Source organism: Lagenorhynchus albirostris, chromosome 9 (genome assembly GCF_949774975.1).
Source record: "Lagenorhynchus albirostris chromosome 9, mLagAlb1.1, whole genome shotgun sequence".
Lineage (NCBI taxonomy): Eukaryota > Metazoa > Chordata > Mammalia > Artiodactyla > Delphinidae > Lagenorhynchus > Lagenorhynchus albirostris.
The window spans coordinates 103,553,201-103,572,560 of record NC_083103.1 but is presented as its reverse complement, the minus strand read 5'-3'; the positions used below and the strand labels follow the sequence as shown (position 1 = coordinate 103,572,560).

General features: G+C 38.4%; 1 protein-coding gene across 4 annotated transcripts in view; it reads left to right on the top strand.

The window, feature by feature from the left end:
• Positions 1-19,360, top strand: part of ARHGAP32 (Rho GTPase activating protein 32) — a 269,873-nt gene that overhangs the window by 145,056 nt on the left and 105,457 nt on the right. The window lies entirely within an intron of this gene.

The following is a 19,360-nucleotide window of genomic DNA, read 5'->3' as shown; positions in this document are numbered from 1 at the left end:
TAGCACCATCAACTATTTTTCATACAACCAAAAACATTAACCCTTTTCCTAGAGGAGGATGCAAAGTCCTTGGGTAGTGTTTACTCTTCTTGATAACCTATAACTAATATACTGTGATGTAATGTTAAAAATACTTAAATACCATGATATAAATCTTACATTATATAAGGTGATAAGAGAGGGAAGAAAACAAGGATATTTGTTACACGTGTATGCATGCGCACACACACAGGAACATATTCATAACAAAATAAGGAGGAAATGCTCATGGCAAGTATAGTTCTTGATTCTGTAAACAGTCATATAGTTGTAGGTGGTGTTACAGTTGCCTTCATCCACTACTCATTCTGTATTTCCCTCTGCCCTCAGCAAGAACCTTGGCTGGTTGTGGTTCTTTACCTGGTGAGGCAACCCAAACCTTCATTCTGGGTCTGGCCATTAATAGTCCTGCCTGAACTGGGTTCTTGTTATTTTCCATTGAGTTTAATGATGGGGCATGGTGATACTAAGGACGCCCTAAGGGATCCCATCTATTCCAGACATACTTTGCATTACCTCCATCGTGAAGGAGCTGTCCAGTTTCCCCCTGGTAGTCAGGATCAGGATCCGTCATACCATACCAGCCAATACCGTAATGCCCTTCTTTGCCTGTTGATCCAGAGGCATAAGGAGCCCAAAGTGGCTGAACAGCATTCTTAACTTCCAGTTCATTGGAATCATTGTTGTGTTTTCTGGTGGAAACATTCCTCCGCTTGGAACTAAGACTACTAGGCCAGTAGAGCATATAGTCATGGAGACAGGAAACACTAATTTTGCTAGTGAGTCACTATGAGTAACACTGAGTGGTACCACTCCCATTTCCACCCCCTTGATTCCTGGTTCTCCAGTCTGATTAAAGACACTGATGACTCTATGTCCAATAGTAAAGAGAGCATGGATAGTCCATGGCATGATGAGGCAGTAGAGATATGCGTAATGTGCCATTGGATACTTGGAATCAAACACTTGTAGGAGACAAGGTTCTGGATGAACATATATATGATATAACATTTGAACATTTTTGTAAAACTAATGAGTATAACAAGGTTTTCATTTCCCTAATGATTAGTGGTGTTCAGCATCTTTTCTTGTACTTATTGTCCATTTGTATATCTTCTTTGGAGAAATGTCTATTGAAAGTCCTTCCCCCATTTTTGAATTGGGTTGTTTAGTTTTTGTTGTTGTTGAGTTTTAGGAATTCTTCTTATATAACCTGTTTGTGTCTTTTAATCTAAAGTGAGTCTTCTTTTAGACTTTTAGCATATAGTTGGATCACTTTTTTTTTTAATCCATTGGGCCCATCTTTGTCTTTTGATTGGAGAGTTTAATCCATTTCATCTAGAGTAATTGCTGATTAGGAAGAATTACTTCTGTCATTTTGCTATTTGTTTTCTCTATGTATTATAGATTTCTTGTCCCTCATTTTTTGCATTCGTCCTCTTTTGCTTTTAGTTATTTTTTTTGGTAGTGAAATGTTTCAATTCCTTTTTCATTTCCTTTTGTGTCTATCTATAGGTATTTCCTTTGTGGTTACCATGGGGATTACATTTAACATCTTAAGTTATAACACTCTAATTATACCAGCTTAACTTCAATGACATACCAAAGCTCTGCTCCTTTACAGCTTGGTCCCCATACCTTTCAGTTGTTGATGTCATATAATTACATCTTTTTACATTGTGTGTCCCTAAAACATAAACTATTAATTCTTTTAAATACATTAGTCTCTTAAATTACGTCGAAAACAAAATGTGGGGTTACAAACTAAATTTCCAATACTCGCTTTTAGACTTACAATTTTAAAAAAGTATTAGTTTCTTAAGTCATGTAGAAAACAAAAACTGGTTACGAAGCGTTGTTACACAATCCCAGCTTTTATGGTTGCCCATGTATTTACCTTTACTGAGGTCTTTATTTGTTTGTATGTTTTCTAGTTAGTATCAAGCATCATTTTATTTCAACTTGGAGGACTCCCTTGAGCCTCTCTTGCGGAGTAAGCCTAATGTTAATGAACTTCCTCAGCTTTTGCTTATTTGGGAATGTCTTATTTTATCTCTCACTTTTGAAGGGTGGTTTGCTGGATATGTATTCTTGGTTGACAATTTTATTCTTTTAGCAGTCTGAATTTGTTGCCCCACTGCCTTCTGGCCTCCAAAGTTTCTGATAAGAAATCTGATAATCTCATTGAAGATCCCTTGTATGTGACTAGTTGCTTCTCCCTTTGCTACTTTTAAGATTCTTTCATTGTATTTGGATTTTGAAAGTTTGATTATAATGTGTCTTGTGTGGGTTTCTTGAAGTTCATCTTACTTGGGGTTTGTTGAGCTTCTTGACTATTTATATTCATATCTTCAATCCAATTTTGGAAGTTTTCAGGAAGTATTTCTTCCAATATTCTGTCTGTCCTTTGTCTCTCTGTTTCGTTCTGAGATTCCTACAGTGTGTATGGCATGGTGCCCCAGAGGTCCTGTAGGCTCTGTTCACTTTTCTTCATTGTTTTTTTTTTTTTCCTGTTCCTCAGACTCCGTAATTTCCATTGTCATATTTTCACGTTCACTGATTCTTTCTTCTGATTACTCAAATTTGCCCTTAAGTCCCTCTTGTGAAATATTCATTGTTGTTATTGTACTTTCAGGTGCAGAATTTCTTCTTAGAAACTTGTCTTTTTGTTGATATTTCAATTTTGTTCATATGTCATTTACTTTTTCTACATTGTTCTTTAGTTTTGGAGGGCATCTTAAAAAAGTTATCTTAAAGTCTTTTCCTAGTAGATCTACGATCACTTTTTTTTTTTATGGTTGTTTCTGTTGATTTATTTTTTTCCTTTGGATGGGCTATAGTTTTCTATTTCTTTGTGTACCTTATGGCTTTTTGTTGATTCAGACATTTGAATGTGGTAGTAGTAACTAACTTTGGAAATCTGATTTTTGCCGCTTCCCTGACGTTTGCTGTTTTTTGTTTTTGTTTATTTTATTTTTAATCGTTGTAGCCTCACTCTGTGCCAAGGACTAGCCTGAGGTGTAAACTTAAGGTCTCCTCAGGTATTTCCTGAGCCTGCACGTGTCCCTGGGCATCTTCCCCATGTATGCAGTTGGTTTGGAATGTCCTAGTCTATAATGTCTGGCTCCCCAAAGGGGAAGAAGAAAAATTAAGGAGGGGAAAGGGCACTGGGCCTTTAAATTCTTGGGAAGTTGCTTCAGCTAGTGGGGGAGGGGCTTGCAACAATATGGGGGGTGTAACAACATGACTGACTGCCTTTGTGCACCTCTGCTATCAGGAGCAGCCATCAGAGCCCAGGTCCTTCTTATTTATGGGGCAGCCTCCTTTTTGCCCACCCTGGCTGTCGCAAGCTGCATGCAGCCTGCTCCTTGAGTGTATGCGGCATGTGCCGAGGTGCTGGGGATGGGGAACTGCTACTGTGCTAAGAGCTGAGATGGACCAAAATTCTCTGCAGTGTATCCTCCAAGCCTTCACCTGGAAGTCCCAAGCCTTCAATAGACTCCAGAGTTACAGAATAATTGCATCAGATTCTGCCAGTGCAATTACTGTCTAGGTGGGAGATTCCTGATGCTTCCTATTCCACCATCTTCCCAGAATCCTTCTTCTCAGAATCTTTACTTGTTTTTAATATAGGATTGACAGTATGTGCTGTGGAGAAAATAAGTAGGAAAACTTAGTAAAATGTGTTTGGAAGACATCATCAACCTTAAGCTCAGTAGCTCTGTTATATCCTCATAGGTATTCATACTGTCAGTTGACTGACTCAGTTTTGCCTATTAATATGTCCGAGTTGTGGGACATTCTGCAGTTGCATACCTTCTTTTTTTTTTCACTCTGATCTGAGGAATTTCTCTTAGACTTACGGATTTCTTGTGCTCATATTTATATCTCTTTCTCTTCCTCAGATATTGAGAATTTATAGTTTCAGTAGGCCATTGTATCCTAGAAAATGTCACTGTCCACTAAATTTTAAAAATCTGACAGTATTATATTTAAGTTTAAGGCTTTCAGTTATAAAATGAAAGTAATTATTCTTAATCCTATATGTTATAAATTCTGATTCTCAATTTTATTTAGACTGAGAGACACAATTGCTTATAAAATAATTTAGATGTAAGCGTTAATTTGGGTTAGTACTATCATTACCATATAACATACAAAGGAAATTTTAATGGTTTCTTTGAATTGTGGCATTGTGTCTCTAGCGGCCTTCTCTGCATCTTCACTTGGATGACTAATAGCCTTTTAAATTTAGCATACTTAGTACAGTCCCCTCTCAAACCTGCTCCTCCTGCTGTGTTCCCCAACGTGATGAATAGCAACTCTATCTTTCCAGTTCCTGACCAGCCAAACCTTGGAGTCATCTTGGATTTCTTTCCTTTTGTTACTCCTCACATCCAGTCCATCAGCAAAACTCTTGGCTCTGTCTTTAAAATATATCCAGGATCTGGCCACCCTGCCTGTCTCAGCTGTCACCTTAAGTTAGCTGTTGTCCTTTCAGGGGGATTATTTCATTAGTCTTATATAGTTGGCATAACAGCAAGAATGATTCTTTTCAAATGTTAAGGCAGATCATGTCACTTTTTCGGAACCCTCCAATTATTTCTCCTGTTTTTCAGAGTAAAAGTCAAATTCTTTGAAATTCCCTGTGCGGATTACAAGCTCTACCTCTAACCTCTTTGACCTCATCTCTTACTTCTCCTCCCCTAAGACTTAGAGTTCTGGCCACCGTTGCCTCTGCTCTCCCTCCGGTGTACAGGCTCCCTCCTCAGGACCACTGGACTCTCTGTTTCCTCTACTTGGAAAGTTCTTCTCCCTGGATATTCACATAACTTGCTACCTTCCCTTTTTTAAATACTTGATCAAATGTTGTCTTCTCAGAGCAAGTGTACTTTCTGTACATAAGATGGCAATTCCTGGGCACCAGCAGTTTTCATCTCTCTTCTGTAATTAATTTTTCTCCATAACATTTACCACTATTTGGCATGCTAAATATTTTATTATTTTTTTTTCCACCTCAGCATCTATCTATAACAGTGCCTGACACATAAAAAATCACTCAATGAATATTTGTTGCATGAATGAATTTGAAGAAGAGATAAAATCTGCTTTAAAAATGCTTTTTTAATATTTTGGGTTTTTTCACCATTTAAATTTGTTCTTATAGGATAAGAATATATTTTCCTTATGAGTGTGCATTTATTTATTTATTTACAGTAAAGCATCAAATAGAATGGATGATGAAAACTTCAAATGCAAGTTAAAATTCCCTTTATGCCCTATTTCTTTTATTAACTATTTATTATGTGTCTGTCTAGAATTTTTCTATATATTTATAAAATAAATAGCAGTATCTCTAGATAGAGCTATAGCTATAACTATCTACCTAGCTATCTATAACCTTTAAAAAATATAGCTAGATGGAATTCTATACATACTGTCCTGAAAATTGCTTTTTTACTTGAAAGTATTTTTTTAAATTTCAGTAATTTGGATTCACCTCATTCTTTTTCACAGCCACATAATATTTCATTTTATTATTATACCATAGTTTATTTAATCAGTTCCCTATCGATGGATATTCCAGGTTTTATTGATATGAATATATCCATTAAATAAAATCCTGTAAGAGGATTTGCTGGGTCAGAGGGTATGTACATTTAAAATGTTGACAGTTCTTGCTAAGTTTATTTGCTTTCTGTCTCTGTAGATTTGCCTATTCTTGACATTTCATATAAATATAATAATACACTATGTTGTCTTTTGTGCTGGCTTCTTTTACTTGGCCTAGTATTTTCAAGGTTCATCCATGTTGTGGCATTTATCAGTACTTCATTCCTTTTTATGGCTTTATGTTATTCTGTTGTGTGGACCTACCACATATTGTTAACCATTCTTTAGTTTGTTGTCATTTGAGTTGTTTCCGCTTTTTGGGCACTGTAAACAGTCATGTATGATTTTTTGTGTGAACACATGTTCTTGATTCTCTTGGTTTTATATGTCTTGTTGAATATAGCACCCTAGTGGGTGTGACTGGACAGATGTGCTGTTGGCCATTTACATACTTTTTTGAAGAAATGTCTATCAAGTCCATATTTTAATTGGGTTATTTGTTTTTTGTTGTTGAGTTGTAAGAATTCTTTATATTATTTGGAATACTAGACCCTTATCAGATACATAATTTGCAAATATTTTCTCACATCCTGTGGGTTGTCTTTTAACTTTCTTTATAGTATCCTTTGAAGCATAGAAATTTGTAATTTTGGTAAAATCTGATTTATCTGTTTTTTTCTTTGGTTGCGTATGCTTTTGTTGTTACATCTGAGAAATCATTGCCTAACCCAATATGAAGATTGATATGAAGATTTATTCCTGTGGTTCCTTTTAAGAGTTTTATGGTTTTATCACTTATATTTATGTCTTTGATCCATTTTGAGTTAATTTTTGTATATAGTGTGATGTAGGGGGTCCAGTTTCATTCTTTTGGATGCGAATATCCAGTTTTTTGAGCACCACTTTTGGAAAGACTGTTCTTTCTCCGTTGGTCCTGGCACTCCTGTTGAAAATCTATTGACGATAGATGTATGAGTTTATTTCTGTACTGTCACCTCTATTCCTTTCGACTATATATATTCTATGCCAGTACCACACTGTTACTATCACTGTAACTTTGTAATGTGTTTTGAAATTGAGAATTGTGTGTCTGCCAACTTTGTTCTTCTTTTTCAAGATTGTTTTGTCTATTCTGAAGTCCCCTGGATTTCCATGTGAATTTTAGGATCAGTTTGTCCATTTTTGTTTTTTTTTTTAAAAAAGGGGCAGTTGAAATTTTTATAGGAATTATGTTGATTCTGTAGTTCAATTTGCAGAATATAGCCATCTTAATAATATTGTCTTCCAGTCCTTGAACATGGGGTGTCTGCCCTTATTCTTTAATTTTTTTCAACAATATTTTGTAGTTTTCTGCATACAAGTGTTTCAGTTTTTTGGTTAAATTTATTCCTAAGTATTTTATTCCTTTTGATGCTGTTGTAAACACTGAGCATCCTCCAGCATTCCTGTTTGTAATTTAATTTGTGCCTGATAAAATAATTACCAAGCCTGTGTATACTTTTCCCAGTGAATTGGCAACACATATGCTTTTGACTGCACATCTGTGTTCAAATCGTACTTCAGCTCAGTTATAGCAGACCTTAGCCTGTCTCTGATTTTCCTGTTCAAGTATCAGTTCACTATTTTCAGTTGTAACACGTAACATAATATGGCATTGTCTTGTTGAGGAGAAAGGATACTGGTGTGGGGTGGAATGGGTGTGGCCAGCTGGCAGGATGATCTCATTGTGCCACACAGTCTTGACCTTGAGGGAGATTGTCAGTTAATCTTGGTCTTATTTTCCTTATCTTCATACTGGATACACTAGAATAACCAAATGACAGCTAATGATCCTTCTAGCTAAGATGAACTGTGAGCTCTGACTTAAATGAACTGGGGATGTGACAAGGTGAAGAAGAGGTAAAAGGATGTAATGACGCAGCAGGAGAGGCTGTACCATGTCATGTTCTTAGTTCTTAGTCCACTTTTATATAGAGCATGAATAAGCTGTCTTTAAAAATTAGTACAGATCATTACTCTGGTCACAGAAATAGATTGTTGAAACATCTTTGTATTCCTAGGACATACTCTACTTCTGGGCTAAATATTTAAAAAATAAATTCCCTTTTTCACTCTTATCAGGATTTTATGATTTTTGTGTCTGTGTTCATTAGTGCTGTTGGTCTGTGTACTGTGCTTGTCCACTAGCCTGAGTTAGGGAACTTCACTGCCCCATACCCTTTAAAAAGTAAATGTCTTGGAATAGTTTGTGGAAATGGGAATTACCTGTTCTTTGAAAGTTTAGTACAGTTTTCCTGTTTGGTCCCATTTGAGGGCTTAATCTTTAATTACCATTTCAACTTATAATTTGATTATTGGTCTAGTCAAATTCTTTTTAGGTCTAGTCAATGTCTCCTTAGGTCAGTTTTTATCTTTTCTGAGAAAATTGTCCGTTTAATGTAGGTTTTCAAATTTGTGGGTATAAATTGTTGTGTACAAGATATTCTTAACACTTGGTCTCATCAAGAAACCAGCTTGGGATTTTATTCATCAACGTGAGACTCTTTGTCTTCTCCCTCCCGCCTTTCATTTCTCCCTCCCTATTATTAATTAACTATTAATTCCTAAGCATACTTTTTTCCTTAGATAAATAAAATTGTATAGGTACTATTGATATTTTATTTGTTTTTGGTCATTGTTTTTTAATAAGTGCATTTGAGTTTGGACATTTTCTCCCTGAATAGTACTTTGAACAGACTCTACAGGATTTGATGTATAAGTGTTATATTTTATTTACAGAAATTGAAACCTGAAGAAAAATATAAAGATAAGCAATTGCTAGAAAGGGCTTCTTATTATTTATTAAGTAAAACCACATGTAGTTTTAAATTCTGTATATTTATTATCTTTATTGCACTTCTCCTTGTATCATCTCCATTGTCCAAAAACAAACATTTATTCGCATTCACGAACTATTTTTCAGTAAGAAGGAAAAAAAATCTCTTGCCACACGCGAAGATATATAATCAGTTTATTCAGCTTGATGCTATTGGGGCGTGAGTCTCTTTCTGCTGTGCTTTATGTGATACCGCCATCTAGTGTGTAGAACATTAGGTGACTATGTGGGTTTACATTTTCTTTTATCATTCCGTTATCTGAAGCTGTGAGTTAATGTTTCTTTTTATCCAGTTTCGTATAAAGCATTAAGTTAAATTAACCTGAATACAAGAGCTCAGGTTTTGACTGAAATACAGCACAGAAAAAGTATGAATGTAATACCTGTTTCCTGAGTGTTCTCTACTGAAGCTGCTGTGCAAGGGGCTTGTCCTCCATGAGGTGATGTGAGAACGAGATATACCCTGTGAGTACGCTGGGATTTTGTACCACGAGAGACAAACTCTGAAATTATGAAACGTGGAGTTTATATAGGCTAGCTGGCACTTCTGTCCATCTGCCTTTCTGGAGATGGAGAGAGGGAACACTGCTTTGGAATGTAAACACATCCTCTCTGGGGAAAAGAAGGAAAGGTTCTTTTTCACAAACAGATGGCTCTGGGGAGAGAAAAGACTTTCTGTCTCTCTGGAGGGCTCTATTATTTGGGTTCCCATTCAGTCTTCCTTTAACCCTGCTGCTAAAGCTGTTTGTTCAAAAAGTTCTGACCAATAGAAGTGTGAAAATATTCTTGAAGTATTGTTTCCTGACAAGTGTATATTCTGGAGTGAGCATCTGTAAGATGGGAGATGTGATTCTGCTGTTCTGTCATTTAATCTCATTTCCCATGTATTCTTCGTGCTGTGGACCTCTCATTGAGCTGAGGGTGGTTCTGGTGTTTAAAGATGAGCAAACCAGTTCCTTCACCTGGTACTCACCTGAGGAAACAGTGCTCTATCCCGGTTCTGGAAGGAAAAACTGACTGTTAAGTTTATTAAGATGCATGTAGGTCTCTAGCTTTTTCCTAAGAAATTTGAATTGCAGTTTTGTCTCATTGATTTTTGCCCTATGTTCTGAAATTAGAACTTATTTCACTTTACCCACCTAAGATGTAACTCAAATATAGAGTTGTTCTTCCAGTTGGCATCCTCAGCTCAGGTGTTTTGAAGTGGTATTTTCAGTGTTGAATCTTAGGATGTTGATGGTTGGGATGAGCAGACCACATAATATTGTGCAACAGAAATTATTTTTCATGTTTACATATTCTACTACAAGCTATGGTGCGTGAAGAAAACTGTTTACAAACTCCATAGGTATGTCATAGTGAACCCATAATAACTGAAACCGTAATAGCATTATAAAAGGTGAATAAAAAGAAGAGAACTCCTTCTTTGCCCCATTTGCAGTCTGTTGATTAAGCTTTGATGAATGTTTTTCATGTGGGTGGGGTGATGTATTTTTACCCAGCTTTACGCTGATTTCCATTCTCCATGCAGAGAAAGGACTTTTTTGAATATTTGAAGGCTTGCTGAATAGAGTTGTATTTTTAAAGATCCTAACAACACTAATTTCAGATTGGTTTCCATGGTGATAGAAAGTGAATTCAGTATAGGAAAAAAAACTCCAAAAATAGATTTGTAAGGAATCCAAAAGTATGGGACTTGGAAATTCTGTTTTCCATTTCTTATAGGCAAAGGATTGAGATATCATTAAGTTGAAGGAAGTAAAAATAAATCATTATGTTCATGTCATAAGTTTCTATAGGCGAATGTAGCCTAATCTTTCATAGTGGTTTAGAAGATAATTTGGAGAAATGCCATCCTTCAGGGCTCATCTAAGGTATTTGGACTTTGCCTTTAAATTAATTTCTTAGTAGGAACTGACAAAGTATTGAGGGATTTTGAGAAGAAAGTACCATGATCAGTGTGTAGTAGGAAGTGGAAAGAGACCAGTTAGAAGACCACTGTAATCATCTAGTCTGCAGTTGTCTAGACGAGGGGTCCCCAACCTTTTTGGCACCAGGGACGGGTTTCGTGGAAGACAGTTTTTCCACGGACCGGGGCGGGGGGGGTAGTATTTTGGGATGATTCAAGTGCATTACATTTATTGTGCACCTTATTTCTGTTATTATTACATTGTAATATATAATGAAATAATTATGCAGCTCACTCTTATGCAGAATCAGTGGGAGCCCTGAGCTTGTTTTCCTGCAACTAGATGGTCCCATCTGGGGGTGATGGGAGGCAGTGACACCCGACGTGTGTTGCTTATGCCCACTCTACTCCGTAATCTCGCTTTGGTTGCCGTCCCTGCAGAAAACCCTGCTTCACAAAGATAGGATGTTGGAAATGGAAGCAGGCTTTTCAGTGCTTTTGTGGTAATCTCAGGATGTTCCACCGTGACTTTAATCCAGAACGTATGGAGATTTGACGTTGTCTCAAACATACTTTTAAGGCCACCGTCATTTGTGATCTCAAGCGGTTGATTATCTTCTAGCACAGACAAAGTCAGTTCACCTGGCTTATTCACAATTGGGTGTGGATCCATTCCTTCCCAGTTCCGGGGTCTTTTGTCGTTGTGAAGTAACACTCAAACTCTTCTGAAAGCTGAGATAGGTGATCACGCACCAGCTGGGAGAAAGAAGGCCCTGGCTCACTCTCTTTCAAAATCTCTTCTAATGTTTGAAAGATGTCAGAAATCCCAATGTTCACTCATTGCCCCCATAATTCTAGTTTGGCTTTGAATGCAGCCACTTTATCTGCCGACTTGAACACAGTTGTCTTTCTCCCCTGAAGTGACAGATTGAGTTTGTTGAGCAGATTGAATATGTCACACAAGTAAGCAAGTTTTGCGACCCATTCTGTCACTGAAATGTGCTGCCAGTGGTGACTGTTTTTCTAAAAGAAATCCCTGGAGAGGCTCTCATAACTCAGAAACTCTGGCCAGTGATCTGCCTTTAGAAAGCCATCTCACTCTGTGTATAAGAGAAGACGTGTGTGCTCTGCGTCCATCTCCTCACAGAGCTGCGTGAGCAGACGTGAGTTAAGGGCATGTACTTTAATGTGGCTGATAATTTTAATAGCATCCTGCAAAGTGTTGTTAAGTTCAGGTGACATTTTTCGGCTAGCCAGCATTTCTCTATGGATGACACAGTGCGTAGACTCACATTCAGAAGCGACCTCTTTGACCCGAGTAGTGAAACCAGAAAGCCGTCCAGTCATGGCAGCCATTCTGTCTGTGCATATACCGACACAAAACAACCAATTCAGTTTTCCTGATATGTAATCATTCAAAGACTTGAGTAGTTCTGCAGCTGTGGTGTTGGTTGGCAACAAAAGTGCACATAACGTATCCTCATGCACATGCTCCTGAAAAATGTATCGCGCAAAAACAAGCATTGTTGTCTTGTTGTCAACATCAGTAGAGTTGTCAACCTGGATTGTGTACCACGGTGACTCATTAATCCTCTCTAACAGTGCCTCAATATCCTCTGCTGTTTCATTAATTTGTCTAGTTATGGTGCTAGCCGAAAGAGGAACACATGCCACCTTTTGAACTGCAGTGTCTCCTAAAAGTTCACAACACATGTCCTTAGCAGCAGGCAGGATCAACTCTTCACCAATAGAAAGGGCTTCTCTTAGCTTTAGCAATGTGGTTAGCCACTAAGAACGATGTTCTCAGGGCAGACACATGTGATGAAGTGGTGGCCTTCAATAATTGCTTCTGTTCTTCGTGTTCACGTTTTTTTCTTTTGAAAAACTCCAAAGGCTTGTCTTTTAATGCAGGGTTCTTGGTGTCCACGTGGTGAAGCAGTTTTGAAGGTTTCATGGCTTGGTTGGATAGCCAGTTGCCACATATTACACAAAGCGGGCTTGGAGAATGTGAATTACCTGTTGTGATGAACCCGTAATTGAAGTAGGACTCTTGGTATTTTCCTTTAAAAGCAGCTTTCTTTTTGTTGGCAGTCTTAGAGTCTTCTGCTGTCTCATCATTGGGTCTTCCCCCCTTTTCAAAGAAGCTCTCCAGTGATGTTTATTTTTTACTCATTTTGGCTAGGGTTAGCTTGTGGGCTTACCAAAACTATGACTGAGAAAACTGCGCAGTATGGGAAAGAGGCGCAGACGGAAGTGGTGAATAAAATAATGGGCGGGCCATGGGTGGACTAAAACAAGTGTCGGATTCTGACTTAAAGCCTGCCACCAGATGCAGCTGTACGATTGAAGTACAGCAACTCACTTGCCACTGTAAAGCCTGCCACCAGATGCAGCTTAATTGTCACTTGCCACTCACTGGTAGGGTTTTTTAAAATATATATATATATATACACACACACACACACACACACACACACACACACACACACACACACACACATTTATTTATTTATTTAATTTATGGCTGCATTGGGTCCTCGTTGCTGCGCGTGGGCTTTCTCTAGTTGCTGCGAGCGGGGGCTACTCTTGGTTGCGGTGCGTGGACTTCTCATTGCAGTGGCTTCTCTTGTTGTGGAGCATAGGCTCTAGGTGCACGGGCTTCAGTAGCTGTGGCTTGCGGGCTCTAGAGCACAGGCTCAGTAGTTATAGTGCACAGGCTTAGTTGCTCCGAGGCATGTGGGATCTTCCCAGACCAGGGCTTGAACCCGTGTCCCCTGCATTGGCAGGCAGATTCTTAACCACTACGCCACCAGGGAAGCCCACTGATAGGGTTCTGATATGAGTCTGCAAGCAATTGATTTATTATGGTCTCTCTGCAGTCAAACCTCTCTGTTAACGATAATCTGTATTTGCAGCCGCTCCCCAGTGCTGGCATTACCACTTCAGCTCCACCTCAGATCATCAGGCATTAGATTCTCATAAGGAGCGTGCAACCTAGATCCCTCACGTGCGCAGTTCACAGTAGGGTTCGTGCTCCTAAGAGAATCTAATGCCACTGCTGATCTGACAAGAGGTGGAGCTCAGGCAGTAATGCAAGCGGTGGGGAGCGGCTGTAAATAGAGATGAAGCTTCACTCGCTCACCTGCTGCTCACTTCCTGCTGTGCGGCCCAGTTCCCAATAGGCCACAGACTGGTACCAGTCCGTGGCCCGGGGCTTGGGGACCCCTGGTGTAGACCAGATGCAGCGAGGCCCAGAACTAGGGAAGTAGCAGTGGAGAACAGGAAGAAAGGAACGGGTGTGAGAGACAAGTTTTGGGAAGACAGGAGAGATTAAGGAATCAAAGGTCTAGGTTAGATCTTAACCCTGGGAATATGAAAAGAAAGGATGTGTGGAGAGGAGGGGGTGGTAGAGGAATCAAGGGTGATTAGGTTGGTCAGTTGGGTGAATAGTTATATTTATTTACTTTGGGAATTCAAGAGGTAGAAGAGAATATGCAGGGAAAGAGAATGAATTCAGTTTTGAAAATGAGTGCTGTATTCCAGTGAGACAATGTTTGCTTCTTCAGTCATTCATCAAATAATTAGTGATCCCCACTTAAATTCCAGATACTTTTCAAGATGTTGGGGTGGGTATACACCTATCTCATTTTTTTCACTATATATTATGTTCAAGGAATCTGTCAATGTGTATTACAAAGATTTTTATCCCCATTTGTGACTCATCTTTCACCTGGTTTATTGTGGCCCTTTGTGATAACTTTAGAAACTTTGATGGACAGTTGCTATTACCTGTTTTTGTGAAGGGGTCTAGAGTTGGGGCTCTCCTATTCCTGCATCTTCCTAATATCCCTCCTCAAATAATCTCTTTATGTCTGACTTTTTCTTTTTCCTCTGGGATTCCCATAATGTATTGTTTTGGTCCTCTTTATGGTGTCCTACAGTCTCTTAGGTACTTTTCATTTTCCTTAATTCTTTCTTCTTTCTGTTCTTTGGAGTGTATACTTTCTTTCACTTTTTTTTTTTTTTTTGGTTGTGCTGGGTGGCTTGCAGGATCTTAGTTCCCTGACCAGTGATTGAACCCGGGCCCTCAGCAGTGAGAGCGTGGAGTCCTAACCACTGGACCACCAGGGCCCTGGACTGTATACTTTTATTTGCCCTTTCTTTAAGTAAACTGATTCTTCTTTCTGCCTAAATCTGCTGTTGATATCTTCTAGTGAAATTTTCATTTTAATAGTGATTTGTCATCCCCCAAGTCTGTGTTTGGTTCCTTTTTTTTCTTTCTTTTTATTGATTTGCTCACTTATTCATACATTGTTTTCCTGCTTTCCTTTAGTTCTGTGTAGTTTCTTTGAGCTCTCTGAGTGTATTTTATGTAGTTTGTTTAAAATCTACTAAACTGGAACTTCCCTGGTGGTCTAGTGGTTAGGACTCCTTGCTTCCACTGTAGGGGGCGTGGGTTCCATCCCTGGTCAGGGAACTAAGATCCTACAAGCTGCACTGCACAGCCAAAAAAAAAAAAAACTACTAGATTTTGTATCCGGACTTCTCAGGGATATTTTCTTTTGTTTTATTTATTTTTTCTTGTGAAGTTTTTTGTGCATATCTTGTGATTTTTTTTTTGTTGTTGCATACTGGACATTTGACTGTTATAATGTGTAACCCTGGGAATCAGATTCCACCCCTTTATACAGGTTTGCTGTCTTTTTTTGTGAAGGCTGCAGTTGTCTGTTTGTGACCTTTCCACACTGTTTTTGCAAAGACTGTATTTCTTGTCATAGGTGCTCACTGAACGCTCCCTTCTTTTAGCTTGTGTTCCAGAAGGGTTTTGTCAGGGAATTCCTTGAATGCCGGGAGCTAAAAATAAAACAAAGGTTAAAGCTTAGGGTCTTATTATGTCCTTTGCGTGCATGTGTCTCACCCTGAACATGTTCATGGGTTTCTGCTGTTTCTAGAGTAGTGAGAAAGTTCGTTCTGAGAGTTTTTGCTTGTTTTCTCATGTTTCTGTGAACGGACTGGAGTTTGGAGCTGCCTACTCCACCATTTTGTTGATAACCATTTGACTATACTGTTTTGCTTTTAATTCCCTCCACCCCATCTCCTTGCTTTAATTTGGAAATTTGCTCTCTCCTTCCCCCTCACTTCTGTTCTACTTAGGAAGATTGATTTTCTTCTATTCTTAATTCTGTTACAGGTATTGACATTTAAAAATTTTACCTCCCTCTTTATTGTTTGGAAGTTACAGCGGGTTTTTCTGTTCTTTTAGTGGCTACCATTAAAAATTTAACTTGAACACCTAATTTTTAGTCTGAAATTTATCAGTGTCTTTACTTTTTCTCTCAAGCAATACCAGCACTTAGAATGTTTTAAGTGAGATTACTCTTTCTTGTCTTCCATGGTAGTGTTGTTCAGGATTTATAGTTTCATCTCTTTATTTCTTATAATTAATCATTATTTTTGTTATACGTTAAGATTTGTTTAGATGTAATACTTACTTGCTGAATTCTTTGCTCAATATTTCTGCTTTATACCTTAGTTCTTTATCCTAGAATCCTTTTTCATCTTTTTTTTTTTTTTTTTTTTTTTGTGGTACACGGGCCTTTCACTGTTGTGGCTTCTCCCGTTGCGGAGCACAGGCTCCAGACGCGCAGGTTCAGCGGCCATGGCTCACGGGCCCAGCCGCTCCACGGCATGTGGGATCTTCCTGGACCGGGGCACGAACCTGTGTCCCCTGCATCGGCAGGCGGACTCTCAACCACTGTGCCAGGGAAGCCCCCTTTTTCATCTTTAAGTACATATTTTGGAAGTCTTTTTAGTGAGGATTTGTTGATGGGAACTAATGAGTTTTGTGTCTTGTTTTTAAAATGCTATTTATTTGCTTATTTATTTTTGGCTGCGTTGGGTCTTCGTTGCTGCGTGCTGGCTTTCTCTAGTTGCAGCGAGTGGGGGCTACTCTTCATTGTGATGTGCAGGCTTCTCATTGTGGTGGCTTCTTTTGTTGTGGAGCACAGGCTTAGTTGCTCCATGGCATGTGGGATCTTCCCGGACCAGGGCTCGAACCCGTATCCCCTGCATTGGCAGGTGGATTCTTAACCACTGCACCACCAGGGAAGTCCAAATTCATTAAGTTTTCATTCATCAGAAAATTCTTTTTTTTTTTTTGCTCTTTTCTTGTAGGTTTAGGTATGAATAAAACCTTGGTTAATTTATTTTCTTTTCTCAAAACTATTAAGATAGTCTCAAACTTCTACTGTCTATTACTGTTGAGAATTTAGGTGTTTTATGTTTACTTAATACTTACCCTTTCTGATGTTGTTTATTCCTTCCTGAAGTTCTGGGTTTTTGTCTAGTACTATTTCCCTTCAATCTTAGAAAGTTGTATTAGCTTTTATGTTGCACTGGTCTGTTAGAAACATATTCTCTCAGCTTTTGTCACTTGTAAATTTGTTTATATTTCTTAATTTTCTGAAGTTTATTTTAGTGGGATATAGAATTGACAGTATTTTTCTTCCAGCACTTTAACTCTGTTTCTCTTTGTCTTCTGGCCTCTCTTATTTCTGGTGAGAATTTAGCTGTTACTTATCTATTTTCCCCTTAATGTTGTATGTTTTTCTCTTTGCCTGCTTTAAAGATTCTTGTCTTTATTTTGTTGTTCAAAAGTGTGATTATGATATGCCTAATAGTGATTTTTGAAATTTATCCTATTTGGGGTTCACTGTTTCTTGAATTTGTTAGTTGGTATCTTTCACCTGTTTTAGAAAGTTCTCATCTGTTGTCCCAGCAATACTTCTCTGCCCCATTCCAATCCCATTTCCTTCTAGTACGCCAGTTGTACATATTGCTTGTCTGTTTGGTATTCTTTCAGAGATCTTAACTGTACTGTTATTTATTTTTTGATCATTCTTTTTTTTCTGTTTTTTTTTTCATCTTGGATACTTTCTGTTGACCTGTTTTTAAGTTCAGTGATTCTTTCATTTACTGTATTCAGCTTGCTGTTAGTAGATCAGTCTCTGCTAGAATTCCCTGTGTTCTTATATTCTTACGTATTATCTTTTCAGACTAAATTTTAGAACTTCTACCATAATTAATTTACATTCTTTTTATTATTTCAATATCTGGGCCATTTGTGTGTCTGTCCCTTATCCTGTTTCCTCTCTTGACCTTGGATCACAATTTCTGGCTTCCATGTATGTTTTGTAATTTTTTATGCCGAATTTGTTATATAAGAGACAGTAGAGACTAAAGTCAGTAATTTTTATCTTCAGGAATGGGCTTATCCCTTCTTTTTCCATTCTGTTAGATTGTTGTGGTAGATTTTGTTAGTCATGTTTGATGAGGCCCTGAGTTAAGCTGACCTATGGCTGTTATAGACCTGGCCTTTGGCAACTTTGCTTTAGTTTCTCATTACTTTTAAATATTTTGAGTGGAAGTTTGTTTTTTTCAGCAGGGAGAAGTGAAACTTGGTGAGATCTCTTTGTGCTTTACTGCTAAGCCTCTAGTTTTCTGAACTGAGGGAGAGCAACCCACCTGGTTGTTAGTTCTCTTTGCTCCCCAGCTTTTTGTGCCAACAAGTGCTCTCTTCCGGCTAGCCTTGCCCAGATCCTAGTGTGTAGCTGCCTTATACTCTATAGCACCCGCGATGCCTCAGTGGGGTTTCTCTCAGCTTTTCTATGCCACCTCCAGTCACCAGCTGTTAAATGCCCCGAGAGCCGCAGAGGGTCTTTCTCAGCTTTCTTGCCTTCTCTCCCGTCTCCACTGCGCTGACTTGTGCTTGGGGAGACTCCACACACTTCATGGGTTCATATCTCTCAGTTCTCCTGCTCTCTCCCCCTGCCCCGCCGTTGGTGTACTGACTGTGTCCACTTGGTGAACACCTGTGGGAGTCAGTTGCTGGGTAGGTGTTGATGGTGCTCCTTGGAATTTTAGTTTGTCACTCCAGTACACATGCAGTCAGTTGGGGTTTGGCTGGTTTCTCCTTACCGTGTCTAAGGCAGGTTCTTTATCCTCCTGTGTCTTTGCCAGCTATCAGAGCACACCCATACGAATCTCTTCTGTCTCAGGAAAGTCTTGTCCCTGTTTGCAACTTAGTTCGTATAGGTTTCTCTTCACTTTTTAAAAAACTCATTTTGTAGTTAATCTGGCTTATTTTTGGCTAGTGTGAGAATGATCATTATCCTCTGAACTTCTCCTACTTAATACCAGGAGGTTTTTTTTTCTTTTCTTTTCTTTTTTAATACTTCCAGTGATACTGCTTTCAAAAAATAGAGACTATATTCTCATCGACTTTATATTTCTTACAACATTAACTATAATGATAGGTAATGTTTATTAAGTACTTACTGAGTGCCAGGCACCTTGGTAAACACTTTAAATGCATTATCTCATTTAACGAACTTGGGAATAGGTGTTATTATATCATTCCCATTTTCCAGATGAGAGATTAAGTAGGTAGGTCAACATTATATAACCAGTTAGTGGCACTTTTGAACTCAGGGTTGTCTGTATCTGGAGCTGAGTTTGCAGATTCACATCCCTAGATGGGAAGGATATGTAAATAAATGAGTGAAGTGAGTAGGGTGTAAAAAAATAACAAAGCAAGTAGCATGATGAATGAGAGTTAACATTCAACTTAGATATTGACTAAAAAATAAAGAGTAATCGCTTCTGTGACAAAGTCTCTGGGAGAATACTTGCCTCATTCAGAGGCGGGTGGTCACTTAGCTCCAGCCACTTGTTGACCATGTGAGAATATGGGTCTAGTAGTTCAGATTTTCAGATTTTTCAATAGAAGTCAGAAATCTGTATTTTTCATACGAAACCGCTTAGTTTCTAAACGTTAGCTGCTGGTTCAAATAAAAATAAAATAAAATCCAGTGTTCAGACCTGCATGGTGAGTCTGAAATAAAATGTGTCTGCAGGCCCAGCCT